This window comes from Fukomys damarensis, unplaced genomic scaffold (genome assembly GCF_012274545.1).
Source record: "Fukomys damarensis isolate Sample0158 unplaced genomic scaffold, DMR_v1.0_HiC HiC_scaffold_27, whole genome shotgun sequence".
Taxonomy (NCBI): domain Eukaryota; kingdom Metazoa; phylum Chordata; class Mammalia; order Rodentia; family Bathyergidae; genus Fukomys; species Fukomys damarensis.
Window position 1 is genome coordinate 8512816 of NW_022900939.1, and position 14376 is coordinate 8527191.

General features: G+C 42.3%; 1 protein-coding gene across 1 annotated transcript in view; it reads right to left on the bottom strand.

Moving 5' to 3' along the window:
- Ttc17 (tetratricopeptide repeat domain 17) overlaps positions 1 to 12839 on the bottom strand; it is a 90590-nt gene extending 77751 nt beyond the window's left edge. The window contains exon 1 of the mRNA XM_010612533.2: positions 12821 to 12839. The gene's annotated coding sequence lies outside the window, so the exon portion shown is untranslated. The remainder of the gene's footprint in view (positions 1 to 12820) is intronic.
- Between the last annotated feature and the right edge of the window lie 1537 nt (positions 12840 to 14376).

Genomic DNA, 14376 nt, shown 5'->3' on the forward strand with positions numbered 1-14376 from the left:
TGGGTTAATAGTCTGTAATATGACTTGTTCAATTATCATTATAATTGGTACTAGCTGGTCAGTAAAAAAATCAAGGGGTGTTTCAGAAGTGATGAGATGCATGGCTGGGTGCTAGCATCTGTTCACCAGCACCAGGTGCTCAGCTCAGGTCTCAGCACCAGAATAAAAAAATAAATTTAAAAAAAAATCACATGATGCAAATTTTAGGAAAGGGCATGAAGAGGTGCAATAGCTGCCCCATGAACTTTAACTTGAAATAGCAAATATCTCAAGTGAAAATTCTGACTTGACAGGTCATATAAAAATATTAAGGAGACATATTTGGCAATGAATGATAAAGTAATCTTCTTAAAAGATGGACGATGCCTGTGATAACAGAGAAGAGACTGGCTTTTTTGATAGCACATTCCATACCACAATAGGCTTGGAAGCAATAAAAAGAAAATACTAAAAGCACCTATTTTTGAAGGCTATTTGTAGAAGGGATAAATCAAAGATAATATAAGATAACCTTGAGATTTATTACCTATAGCTTATGTTCTCTAGACCAACAGATCAAGAGACTATGTTGTTGAAAATGTAGGAAAAATGAACCCTCCTATATTGGTAGCAGGCACATAAATTTGTTCTCATTTTTTGGAGGGTCGTCTGACAACACATATCAAAATGTTAAAAGTACATAATCTTTCACTTTAGCAAAACAAACGCTAGGAAACTAACCTGCAATATTCTCAGACCAGGAGGCAAACATATATACTAGGATGCTCACTATAACATTTTTAGCTGCAGAAAAACAGAAAAACAAACAAACAAGCAAAAAACCTACAAACAGAAATAAAGAAACAAAGAAAGAACAAACTGGATTTCATCAATAGAGGAATGGAGAGACCTGACCCAATGTCCAAAGGAATAGAGTGTACGAGAAAATGTAAAAACCACAGCTTTACACAGGAAGCCAAATACAGTCTGCTCACTTTCCAGTGTTGGTTGTTTAGACTGCAAGAGGTACAAGTCAGTACTTGACTTCATAAGTGATTTGCTTATTTATTTGGCAGAGGCTGGCTACTTAGTCAAGGTTGACCTTAACTCACTTTGGAGTCCAAGCAGGGCTCAAGGAGCCATCCTCTTGCCTCAGCCTCCTGAGGGCTGGAATTACAGAAGTGTGCCACCACACCCAGCTTTATATGTATTTTTAATGAGATTTTTAGAAAAAAAATTGGTGGTGGGGCAATGTGGAAATACAGAACATTTCAAAATACAGAACAGTTCCGTTTACCTGATAGTTGCGCGAAGCCCTAATGAAACCGATGAAGATTTACATTAGAGTAACATTTGAAGAAAAACCTTAGTTCTGAATTAAAAATTACTAGATCACCAGGACTTTATCATATTCAGAAAACAAGGGTGTGGGCAGCATTTAACTGTGACGAAGTGCTTTTCATTTCCTGGAAGCTTTTTGTTCAGCAAAGGCAGCAGTGAGAGGAGCTATAAAGACAGGAGTATTGGCAGAAGGGAAGGGGTCCACTGACAGCTGCGTTTCTCTTTTTGAGGTGACAACAAATGGCACGGCTCTTTGCCAGACAAAGGGTTAGCAAAGGGAGGATTTATAACCTGACACGTATTTTTATTGCCATAACTTCAGGTTCTTAAATTTTAAGACATGACAAGTATCGTTAGCAAATGGCAAGCTGAATTTCCTTCTGGATACTTCTCCTTTGAAGATTATAAAAGAGGGTACATTTGATAGCTCAGCAAATATTAAAACACCCATGCAACCAATAATATTTATTGGCTCAGGTACACCTAAACTGTTCAATATTTGGAGCCTATGTACTTATGTTATATACAATGTATGAAGAAACATGAATCTGTTTTAAAAATCTGATAGCAAGCTGGGCATGGTGCTGCATGCCTATGATCCTAGCACTTGGGTGGCTGAGGCAGGAAGGTCACTGTAAGCTTCAGGCCAGTGTGAGCTACGTGGTGAGTTCAGGGCCAGTCTGAGCTGCACAGTGAAACCTTTTCTCAAAAAATTAAATAATAAATGTGATAGCATTGCAAAGAGGTTACTATAAGCCCAGGAGGAAAACATGACAGGTATTAGAGTCAGGTGGGTTAAAAAATGATACAATGCACATATAAGATCTCAGAGTACCTTCTGGCTTTTTTACAACTCTAGAATTTTCTATACCACAGAGCACAATAAATGATGCCCATAATCACCTAAATCACAAAGAAAAATTACTTTCATTGCACATTATACTGCAGGGAAAAACTGACCAAATATTTGGAAATTAAATGGCTATGTGGGATTTTATTATTGAAAATGATTCATTCTCAGAATTCTATATAAACAAAGTTTCACTATTACTATAGTAGTTTATTTTAGAAAGGAAAATGACAATGTGGGTGTGGCAGCACAGGCTTGCACCCTTAGCACTGTAGGAGGCTGAGGAAGGAAGACTGGAGGTTTAGTCTCAGCCCAGGCAATTTAGCAATGTAGGGAGATCCTGTCTCAAAATACATGCATACATACATACATTAAAAACAATAATGAAAAGGGCTGGCATGTAGGTAGCTCAGTGTGAAGAAGACCTTGGGTTCCATCCTTAGTATCCCCAAACAAACAAAAAAACCAACAAAGCAATTCAGTTTTATTTTCCTTTGAATATGTATGTACAAGCCCCTAATTATATACGTCACTAGCAAATATTTCTCTCATACCAAATTCATTTTCACGTATTTCACTTGCAGCTTTCTCTAATTAACCAAGATACTGTTAACATCTACAGCTCCAATCTGGGGTCCACTGCTGAATTTAGTAAATTCACGTTGCGATGGATGCAAAAAGCACAGGATGGAGGTAATTACTTCACTGCCGGATTAGAAAAAGGGTGAACATTTTAAACAAAATCACTAATCTATGGGTACAAACACTTTTGATGTTCTACAAAGGCAATTTTGAATCAATTATTTTCCAAGGGTCCTTTACGACGTTATTTCCATTGTAACTTTAATTCAAGCCTTCGTATGCAACCTATTCTTTGTACACACTGAATACTTTCACCTGTTTTTTTTTTTTATGTTATTCATCTGAGTACATGAAAATAGCATGGAAAATGCTTCTCTCAAAAGCAGTTGGAAACTGATGAATGAAAATTTATATTATGCCATAATTATTTTAAAAATTCCCCTTAAATCACGAACTAGAAACAGAATATTTTTATCTTTTATTCAGAATTTTAGATTATATAATTTTAAACAATATGGATTTTGGCTCTACGTAAAACCTGAAATGGTTTTCGTGATTTTTTTGGTGTGTGTGGGGGGCTCTTCTGTACCCGAGCTCTCCTTTTTGTGGCGAAGCACAGGAAGCCCTGGTCAGTGGATTCCTTTCCCTGATCGTGGTGATTACTGCCAAGATGGATTAAGCAAGTAAGGTCAGGGGGTACAGAAGAGACTTGAATCCAGAGCTTCTGCTTGAACTGTGGGCTGCAGCCCCTTGTATCCACAGGAAAGGGGTTGTATCAGAGAAACAGGTTGCAGGCACACAGAGAGAGCACCCTTGTTTTATTCTGTATGCCCTGGATCAAACTGTCCCTGTAGCATTTGGATCTGCCCAACATTCTAGTGAAAACTTCCTAATTCCCAAAGTGTTGACGCTGTTTCTAAACCTCTGCCTACGGTGGGCACAGTGGTGCGCGCCAGTAATCCCACTCCTCGGAAGCGGAGGCAGAGAACTGCGTGAAGCTTCAGGCAGCCCACACAAGGGTCTGGCTCAAAACAAACAAAAGAGTAAAAATAAGAAAATAACAGAACCTCTGCCGAACTTCTTAGAGACCCGCTGCTAGGGCATCTTCCTAGCGTGCAGCTCTTTTAAGGGTCTCTTGTACCTCTGCTCCTGCTGCCACCCCTCCCCACGGCAGGCTTCCACTGTTACCCCGTTGGCAAGAGCCACAGGACTCAAATGGTATTTCTTTCCTGAAGCCACCCTTGAGTTTCCATGGTACTTTATGCACGCTTCTGTAAAGCATTTGTTACAGTTTAATTACTACCTGCTTTTCGCTCCCACACTGTTTCTGTATTCCTCTTTTTCACTCAGTGTATATATGCTATTTAATGCTAGTGTCTTTTACCACATTCGTTGGGTGCTCTGTCTCCACTCCCTAAGGCGTTATATAACATTCAAGGAGCCTACTTGGAAAGGAGGTAAAAGGCGAAGCTACCAGGGCCCAGAAGTAGTCCATGACCATAAGGCTGTGACTAGTCATGTGACTCGAAGGAAATCACCTTCCCTGCCTGGGCTGGTTTCCTCATTTATACCAAGAGGAGATACAGTGAAATAACTTCTAAAGTTCTTTTTAATTTTCAGATCCGACCCCATAAAAGATTTAATATTGCCAGAAGAATATCACATTTTTACTAATCTGAACCACACCCAAGTAATGAATGAAATGATCCCACTTCGAATTTGCCTATATAAATTCCTTCTTGCTCTGGGCAGGGATCATTTCCAAAGCTGCAGTTAAAAGCATCTTTTAAACTGTCAGTTTGCCACGTTAAACCAAGACTCCAATTAGGAGAGGCCATTTCTGAGCAGTAAAGTCTTTTACTGAATCACAGGCCAAGCTAGCTCTCTGTCCTTACAGCACTCAATGGTAACAAAGTTCAACCTGAAAAATGCTTTTCTAGATGGGCCAAGAGGTGTATGCCTATACTCTCAGCACATGGGAGGCTGAGGCAGGAGGGTCATAAATTCCAGGTTAGTATGGACAACATAGTCTCAAAAGAACTACTCCAAAAAACTAAAAACACAAAAGACAAGTATTTTTTTCTCTCCCAGTAAAACTATTAGCATCATAATTTTTGATATAATAGCTAATATACTAAAGTTACTTACTCAGCTTCTGCTAACTAAAATTTAGGCTTTTAGTCCTCTCTTCTATTGGGGGGAGGTACTGGGGATTGAACTCAGGACCTTGCACTTGTGAGGCAGGCGGCGAAACCACTGGGCTAAACCCTTGGCCCTCCTCTTTTTAAAAACAACATAAACATTCTTCCAAATAAATATTTTAGACAACTGTCTGATTATTTCTTTCCTTGAAAGGGAATTGCTAGATTAAAGGGAATGCACTTTAAATTTATATTTTGGGTAGCTCTTCTCCAAAATAGCTGAATCAACTTAACTTCTTACCCACAGTGACTGAGTTTCTTTACACTTTCAGGAATATATATGGGAATAAAAGTGAGTATATTTTAATCTCTTTGTTGGTTTTATGTATTTCTTCTTTTCTGTACTTAGAGAAAAAAAAATCAACTTTTTAAATGACAGTTTATATATCTTTTGTTTTTGACTTTTATTTTGCAGTATTGAAGTCTGAACCTAGGGTTTACCACTGAGCTACATTTCTAGTCCTTTTTTAAATTTTATTTTGGGATAGTCTTACTAAATTGCTTGTGCTGGGTTGGGGATTCAGCTCAGTGGTGCTGCGCCTGCCTGGCAAGTGCAAGGTCCTATAATCCCTGGTTGTGCTGGTCTTACCATCCCTTGACTCAGCCTCCCGAATAGCTGAGATTACAGGGGTGCATCACTGCACCCAGTTTATATATCATATTTTAAGAATGTGGTTTCCAGTTGGTGAGACTCTAGGTGACTATGCTTTTTCATCTGTGTTTTTTGACTTTTCAATCATGAGCATATTAAGTTTATAAAATGTTTCTCTTTTTTTTAAATTGCTACCTACAGATAATCTTGTTAACATTAAACTTTGAGCGCTATGAAACATATTTTTAAAAATTTTGTTGTTTTGAGACAGGGTCTTTCTATGTAGCCTAGACTGGCCTTGAACTTGCAGCAACCTTCCTACCTCAGCCTCCAGAGTGCTGGGATTATAGGCGTGTACCACCAGGCCTGGCTCATTTTTATACAAATTGTAATGACAAGTACAAACTCAAATCTGAGGAACAATCTTCTAGATTTCCTTCACGTATTTTTCATAGAGGAAACAGTTTCTGTCATAGATGCGAGCCCCAGGTAGAACACCTAAAAAAGGACATGTTCTGTGTTTCCTGTTCCCTACTGTTCTCTCATCTTTTTACCCTTATCTCAAGTCTAGTTCCCGGCTCCTCTCAAGACTGCCCAAGGACCCCTCCACCTGTGACTCCTGCCAAGATACCACAGTGGCAGATAAGACGAGTTTTAAAAGGACAGGCTAAGGGAGGAAGAAAAGTCTACTGCCAACACTTATCCTGTAGCTTTGGCTTCAAATTTAACCATCATGGACTTCACCGGCTTTCAGGTTCACAGAAGAGAACAAAATCCCAGCCCAGTCTCTCTCTTGAAGTGGGACTCTGTGGGCTCTTGCCTATATCAGCTGCCAAAACTTTAATGTGTACTATTCACAGGTATTTCACTAGGAGATTTAATTATGTGAAATCAATAAAGCACTACTATTACAAAATCAGGATTTGGAAATATTTTTGTCAAAGGTAACTTTCTAAAAGCCGGGCATAGTAGTACACGCCTGTAATCCCAGCACTCGGGAGGCTGAGGCAGGAGGATCACTGTGAGTTCGAGACCAACCTGGGCTACGTAGTGAGTTCCAGGTCAGTCTCAACTACGTAGTGAGACCCTGTCTCAAAAGACAAAGGTAACTTTCTTACTGCAATTTTTTTGTTTTTGCTACTAAGAGTACTTTTATAGTACTTTAATGAGAAATTAAAAATTAGTCTTGGTGTTGTAAGAAACCAAGTCATTAAAATGAAACTTTAAAGGAAAATACTGAATCCTGACCATCACCTACATTTTATGGCCTTATATCCTTATTTTCTAACGTTTTACCCTCAACTAGCTTTGCCCTTCTTATTGTCACAGTTCTTGGCAAAGTTAGTTGTAAATGCTAAAACCCTCACTAACACAGATATATGAAGAATACTGTGTAACCGTGGTCTAGATCTGAACATTTATAGTGCAGCACTGTGGCCAGTTTTCTGAGAACATCAGTCTCAACTATAGTGAGACCCTGTCTCAAAAGACAAAGGTAACTTTCTTACTGCAATTTTTTTGTTTTTGCTACTAAGAGTACTTTTATAGTACTTTAATGAGAAATTAAAAATTAGTCTTGGTGTTGTAAGAAACCAAGTCATTAAAATGAAACTTTAAAGGAAAATACTGAATCCTGACCATCACCTACATTTTATGGCCTTATATCCTTATTTTCTAACGTTTTACCCTCAACTAGCTTTGCCCTTCTTATTGTCACAGTTCTTGGCAAAGTTAGTTGTAAATGCTAAAACCCTCACTAACACAGATATATGAAGAATACTGTGTAACCGTGGTCTAGATCTGAACATTTATAGTGCAGCACTGTGGCCAGTTTTCTGAGAACATCCACGTCAAATAATCACCATTATCCTAACTGATAAGCGAGTCATCACTCTCAACATGAACAACAAATAGATAACTTCTTATAAAATGCTGTCAGTCTATATTTTCTGATTTATGTCACTGGGAAAGACATACACAAATAATTGACCGAATAAAATGGCTGATTTACAACTTTACCAGCAAATGAAACGTTGGAGAAGACGTAGGTTGCTCAGCCTTTTACATGTAACAGGGAGAAGGAATGAGCTGGCTTATCACTTTCACAGCAAATGCAATGTCCCTGCTCCAGTCTACCAACACGATGGTCTTTCAGTACTGATACATGCGCGACCTACCAGAGGGGCAAATAACCATTTGCTTGCACTCAGTCAATGTTTCCTGAGTGCTCGGCATGTAGCAGGCACTCTGAGTTCACTGAAGAAGACAAAGGTGCCGCCTTCTTCGAGCAGAGGCAGGAGCAACAGTCCCAGGTCCCAGGGGAGGAGTAAGCTCGGTGGCCGGAAGAACACCCCGAGACAAGCAGTGGCTGGGAAGGAAGTGGTACCCTGAGGGTGGTGGGGTGGCCAGGGGCCAGATCTTCTGGGGCCATGGAGGCTACAGTGAAAACTCTGGATTCAAATATGCAAGTGTGATGGAAACCGCTGAGGGTGCTGTGATGTTTTTTGCATCCCTCCTGTGACCAGATTTATGATTTTTGAAAAATCAGTTCGGCTGCTGTGGGGAGGAGAGACCCTGTGGGATGAAAGTAGAGTCAAGGAGGCCAGTTAGAGACACTGACACGAAGTGGAAAGACAAGAATAAGGGTGCGCTGTGGAAGGCAACTTGACAGGTTCCTGTGAGCGAAGAGTCAAGAAAGACACCAATATTTTTGACCTGCGCAATCCAGTGAACAGAGGAAGAATAGGTTTAGTGGGGTAGAAAACCAAGTTCTTTAGGACATTTGTATGAGGTGAGATCAAAAATTACGAATGACGTTTAAAAGAATTACTGCAGTTAAGAGACATGTTGCCATTTAATCTCCCACGAAATCCTCGCCCTTGCTTCAAACACACTTATCCCATCGTTTTTGCCACTTTCTGAAGCAGCTCTGGAAGTCCTTTTCCTATACTGCTATTAGTTAATGCTGTCACGGTTGCCTCAATGTCCTGATCGGATTCAAAATGCAACAGCAATTTCAGCCAAATAAAAACACGACGGTGTGTCCACATCTGGCACGATGTGACTTGGGGCTCGTCCCCACCGTCAAAATAACCACAGGAGGTAAGTGATGTTTTTGAATTGATGTAGGACATCGAGGCAGCCGCGACAGCGCCACTGAAGACATGAAAGAGGACGTCCAGAGCTGCCTCAGACCGCCGCAGGAACGACAAAGTAAGCGTGCTTGGAGAGAGGAGGAGTGTTTTGAAGGGGATGAATGGAGGTTTTGATCCCTCTGTGAACCTGACGTAGCTATGAGCCAGCCAGGCAATGTCTATTGGGCTGTGGGACCTATGAGCTGGAGTTCAGGGGGCCCTGGAGCTGCAGAGAAGGTCTGGGAGTCCTCAGGTGACAGCTGGTATTCTTTGCCAGGAGACTGCATAGGATGATCCGGCGTACACACGTGCGGTGGAGAGGAGGAGCACACCCATGTTTAAGACTCACTGAGAAGGCAGGCACGAGGCAGAAGAGAATGCAAGGTGTTGGCCAGGCATGGAGCGGAAAGACCGGGAGTGCACATCCTGGCAGCCACATCAGAACATATAGTTCAGTAAGGAGGAAGGACAAAGGCTGGGCCGCTAAGGGGTCAAGATTACTGACAACTGAAGCGGGCAATGTGGAGAGCTCTGGGGATCCTGGCAAGAGCTGTGGGGATGAAGGGCCGACTGGAGTGGGTTTGAGAGAACAGGAGGAGAGGGTGGAAGGCTTACGCACTCACACAACTCTGGCACTGACGCTAAAAGAGCCACATACACACAGGGAGCTCCGTTCTGTTGTGGTTTTCGGCACCGTGGAGCATAGCTGAGACGCAGGTACTGCTTGCACCCCGCTCACTACTCTTGAAGAGCAAAGCTGTGCTAATTTCTCACTTGATCTGCTGGCAGCCCTCACCGTCCTCACTGCCAGGGCACCTTCTGCTCCCTTCCACCAGTGCAGCTTCCAAACTGCAACAGCTGCCGAGCCCCGGCACTGACTCTGAGCTCTCCTGAGCCGGGCAGCTGCCATTTCTCATCAGCATCATCTCTGCCCTTTCACAGTCTTCTCGGCTTTTCATGTTCATTGTTTTGTCCTTCTCTTACTGCCTCTCTGTCCATTTTGATGTCTGAGCAAAAAAGCTGACCTTTCAGATGTAACATCAGCGACTAAGAGGTGATTTCCCTTGCACAGCAAAACCTGCCCACGGCAGGCAGGAGCGTGGTCTGGATCATGGCCCTTCTGACCCACTGTGCACCTTCTCTGGGGGCCCATGGGCTGGATCCACTGACCGGGTACAGAGCTTTAATGATCTTTTTTGGAAATCTCCTTCCACCAGGCTGGGTCTCCAGATAATGATCAAACCAGGGAGCACTACGAGGCTTCATGTAGACAACTGTGAATGCTGAAAGGCAGAGACCACCATCATCCTGTCAACAGAGGCACACTGCAGCCTGTGTGTGGAGCAGTGAGAGGCACTGGGGTTGCTGGGCGGACAGAGCCACGCCCCCCATGGAGCAGGTCCTGTGGTCTGCTAGGGCATTTCTGCAAACCAACACACAGCAGGGTGCAGTAAATTCTTTCATACAGAAATTCAGGATGCTCTGACACACACAAAGAACAGCTTATTCAGATGCGGGCATCAGAGAAGCCGCACTGAAGAGTGAGGTTTAAGGTGGGAAGGGTGTGATTTAGCCACACTGGGGTTGGAGGGAAAGAATGATACAAGCAAAGGCCCAGACACAAGGGAGAACTTCACTATGTGGGGCTGCATGCTGAACACTCACAATGGCCAAGAGTGTGCATGTGAGGGAGGGAAGGTGAGGCCCTCAAGGATGACCAGACACATGGCCAGGGAGAAAAGGAGGGCTAAGACATGAGACAAGGAAAGAGTTTGAATCTCATCCTGGGCTATGCTTCCCGGTGGGTAAAGCTGATATGTGGTCTCCCTATACCATCATCTCCTGGGAAATCTGATAAAAATGGACGATCCTTGGTTCCACCACTAATTTACTGAATGGACACTTTCAGTGACCAGGAAATCTCTATTTTAAACAAGTATCCCAGATTATTGCTGAGCCAAAGTAGAGTTGGAGAGGCACTGATCTAGAAGACAAGTAAAGAAAGAAGGGAAGATGATTAAGAAGGAGCTAAGCCTCCCTTGTCTGCAAAGAAAAACGTGAATCTCAGGCTGGTAGTCGATGGAAGAGAAGATATACATCAAAACACAAAGGATTGGTGAAAAGTGAGCAGTTGATAAATATTTGTTCCATAAATGGTTGGGAAGATTATTTATAGTTTATCTCTATATATTTCCAAGATTTCCTTACTACTTGACTCAGAGTTAATGCCTAGACAGTTTGTAATAGTGGCTGTCTGAAAGAAAATGGACTGAATGAGAATCACTCTGATACCACTGTAAAGGTTTAGCAGGAGTCCAAGCAGATCTTTGAAGAGCAGAAACACAAACAGTGCTCTATGACAAAAAGATGGTTTCCTTTTCAAAAGTACTGAAATAAAGCTGTTCAGAGCTCCATATGATGTGCTCTCTCAGGTTAACCAAATTACTTAACATTAGACCAAAAATTAAACCTTTCCTCCACTTACAACCTGTTAAAAAGGTAATACATAAAGATTTAGCCTTTCTCCAACTAAATCTGCTCTTCTTCGGGTCACAGGTGCTGAAATAGTCACTTATCAAATACTCCTGTGCCAAGATTGGCAAACTTCTGTGGAAAAATTTATGTTCTGTGCTCTGAATTACTAGCTAACAGACAAACTCATTTTGTTTTGTGAGATAGGATCTCACCGTGTATGTAGTTCAGGCTGGCCTTGAACTCACGGTGATCCTCTTGGAGCTGGGAGATTCAACAGACTGCAGTCCTGGGAATTCAGAGGCAGCTTAGGCTATGCTGTCCAAAACTGGGCAGGGTATATGTGGTCCCTAGCTGAGGCAGGGAGTGTGGAAACAAACAATTCCCTAACCCGAGAAGTACTTGACACCTACTTGTGCCAGCACCAGCCCCAGCTTTGGCTGTGAAGAGGCTGCCCACAGGAATGCACAATCTGACGAAAGCCCCATTTCACCTCACCCACAGACACAGGTTTCTAACATACATGTACATCTGCAAGTCTGCAGTACATGAGTGGTAGGTGCCTATCTTTAGTGTGTGCTAGGACTTGAAATACAAAAATCAAGTGAATATTCACTTCTCCTGCTAAGGATTTCCGGCTGTACTTAAAACATTTATTTTATTGAATTTAATTTTTTGCAGAGCAGGGGATTGAACAAAGATCCTTGTGCATGCTATGTAAGTTCTCTACCACAGAGCTACATCCCTAGCCCTGTACCTATATTTTTAACTGCAATGATGGAAAATAACCTTATTTAAATCTGTATTTTGGCAATTCTAATTCATAAACACTTCTTGGTATTTACTGTGGAAAATAATGATTTATTACACTTAATTGGGTAGATGTGAATATCAGACATACCTTCAATCAGGATGGCACTGGCGACTATAATTTTCAATGATCTGCTATTTCAGTTTGATCCTAGACTTTTCCCTGATATTAGGTTACTTTAAAACTGAAATCATACTGCTGATCTCAATTAGATATTATAAAAGAACAAGCAGCAGGACTTTCATATGTCACTCAGGACACACATACATTAATTTTTCTGATGGCTGGTGAGGCTGACCACCTGTCTCCCTGCTGTGGGCATCCAACCCTGGGCCTTGAGCAGGCCAGGCAAGAGCTCTGCAAATGAGCTACACTCCCAGCCCCCGTAGACAGTACATATACTAAGCTTTTAGTTCAATATATTTTGGAATGTACAAACAGTTCTACAGAATTCCCAAATTCATGTACTAATAGCATCTTTCATTTCCTTCAGTATGCCTAAATGTGATAAATTATTCCAATCTAAACTGAGTTTGGATTCTGCCTGCATTCAAATTATTGCCAGGAAGGGATGCATGACTCATGCATAGTTATCAGAGTGGAATTTAGAAGCTGACCATGCTATCCAACTCTTATTTTATTTGTATGTGCTACTTTTTCCTCAGATTGAATCCAACTTCCTTTCCCTAGCCTCTTATTCTTACAAAGATTTCTCTGGTACAAAATTTCATGGCTACCCAAATTTAACACTGTAAATGCTACATATAGCAAAGTACTGGAAAATTCAATGAAAAGGATCACTAAAAAAGACATGAAGAAAGAAATCCTGCCTTCTTAACTTTAAGCCTAAGTACTTACTGCAGGGGCGACTTGGCAGAGATCCAGATGTCTTCAGATTCACCCCTCTCTAAGGCAAGTTACCACTAACCCTTCTTTCCCTACTAAAACATTTGTATTCAATATGCACTAGGAATTTTTTTAAAAACAAAACCAAATCAGATTTTACTTTCCCATTGTAATGTTCAGTATATAAGTAAAACATTTCTACCAGCTTTCATTTTTTCAGATGGGCTACTTTTTCAGCTGAGTGGCAGGACACCAATATGGGAAGGAGAAGTCAATGTCACAGAATATAAATAGCTGTGGCCAAAAAACAATATAGCAAAAGAGCCAATAGGAGAAAGGCTCCCCCAGTTGCAGCAGAAGTGACTTAACTCCACATCTTCCTTCATGAAGGCCTCAGGGAAAACCAGCCTCCGGAAGCAAAGAAGTAGAAGCACCAGGACTAATGCAGGATTTCCAATCTTATGTCAAGAAGACGGACTTGACAGTGTTTTCTAGAGTTTCTAGGACACACAGATGTATCTTTCAGGTCTCAGTTGATATGGCTATGAAAAGGAAACCTTTTTCTAAGAGGACATAATGAAAACACAAAGGCAGATTTTAAACTTTTATCTGTCCAAGGCTCACTGTAAAATTTTCCATCACCTGGCAAGTCTAAATCTAAACCTCAAATAAAAGTAAACCTCATAATGTGTTCCTATCACCATTCACTACGGCCAACCCAAAGGACCTTCACTTTCATAAGTCACTGGTTAAAACGTCTGGGATCTATGGCTTACAGGGCACCGGGGGCGGGGGCACACACAATTCCTAAATGTCTGCTGGACATTTCAAGGTAGTTCTTAAGTGCCGTAATCACTAAGTTTACCAACATACTGTGGTCGAACCCGCGCGCGCACGCGCGCGCGCACACACACACACACACACACACACAATCCTATTCGAGAGGCATCAGCTGCACAAAATGCAGCCACCACAAAGTTACATAAGAAAATCGGCCTCAACTCTGAGGAATTAGTTCAAGCGTACAAGAATCCAGTAAATTGCATATTCTCCGCGCAGGGCTGGCTCACAGGAACTAGGTAAAGAAACAGGGCAAAGTACACTGGGAAAGATGCTGGCAACACAACCGGAGGCATCCTCCAAGCATTCCTTCGGAAGGAGTCAGTGTGTGATGTCCCTAAGGAGTCTCTGATGGCCTGGGGCAAGAGCACAAGCTAAAAGCACCAAACCTAAAACAAATCCCACCCCGTGGGCCAGTTGGCGGGGGGAGTAGCAGTGAATGGTCGCCAATCCGAGAGTGCCTTAACTGTCACTGCCCTGGGATTCGCGCGCACCCCAGTGCTGCCACCTGCTTTCTACTTCTTCGGGGAGGAGTGGTGATGCGTGGGCCCGAGAGACACCGAAGCAGGGCTAAGCAATACGTGATTTCTAGACCCCAAGCCCGAGAGCTGGTCCCAGGGTCCCTGCCCCCACCGCTGGGATACTCTGCCCACGCAGCGCGCGGTCCCTGGGGTGCAAAGCTGCGAACTTCCTGGCGGCCCACGAGTGGGGAGGGGGCGGCGCCAGGT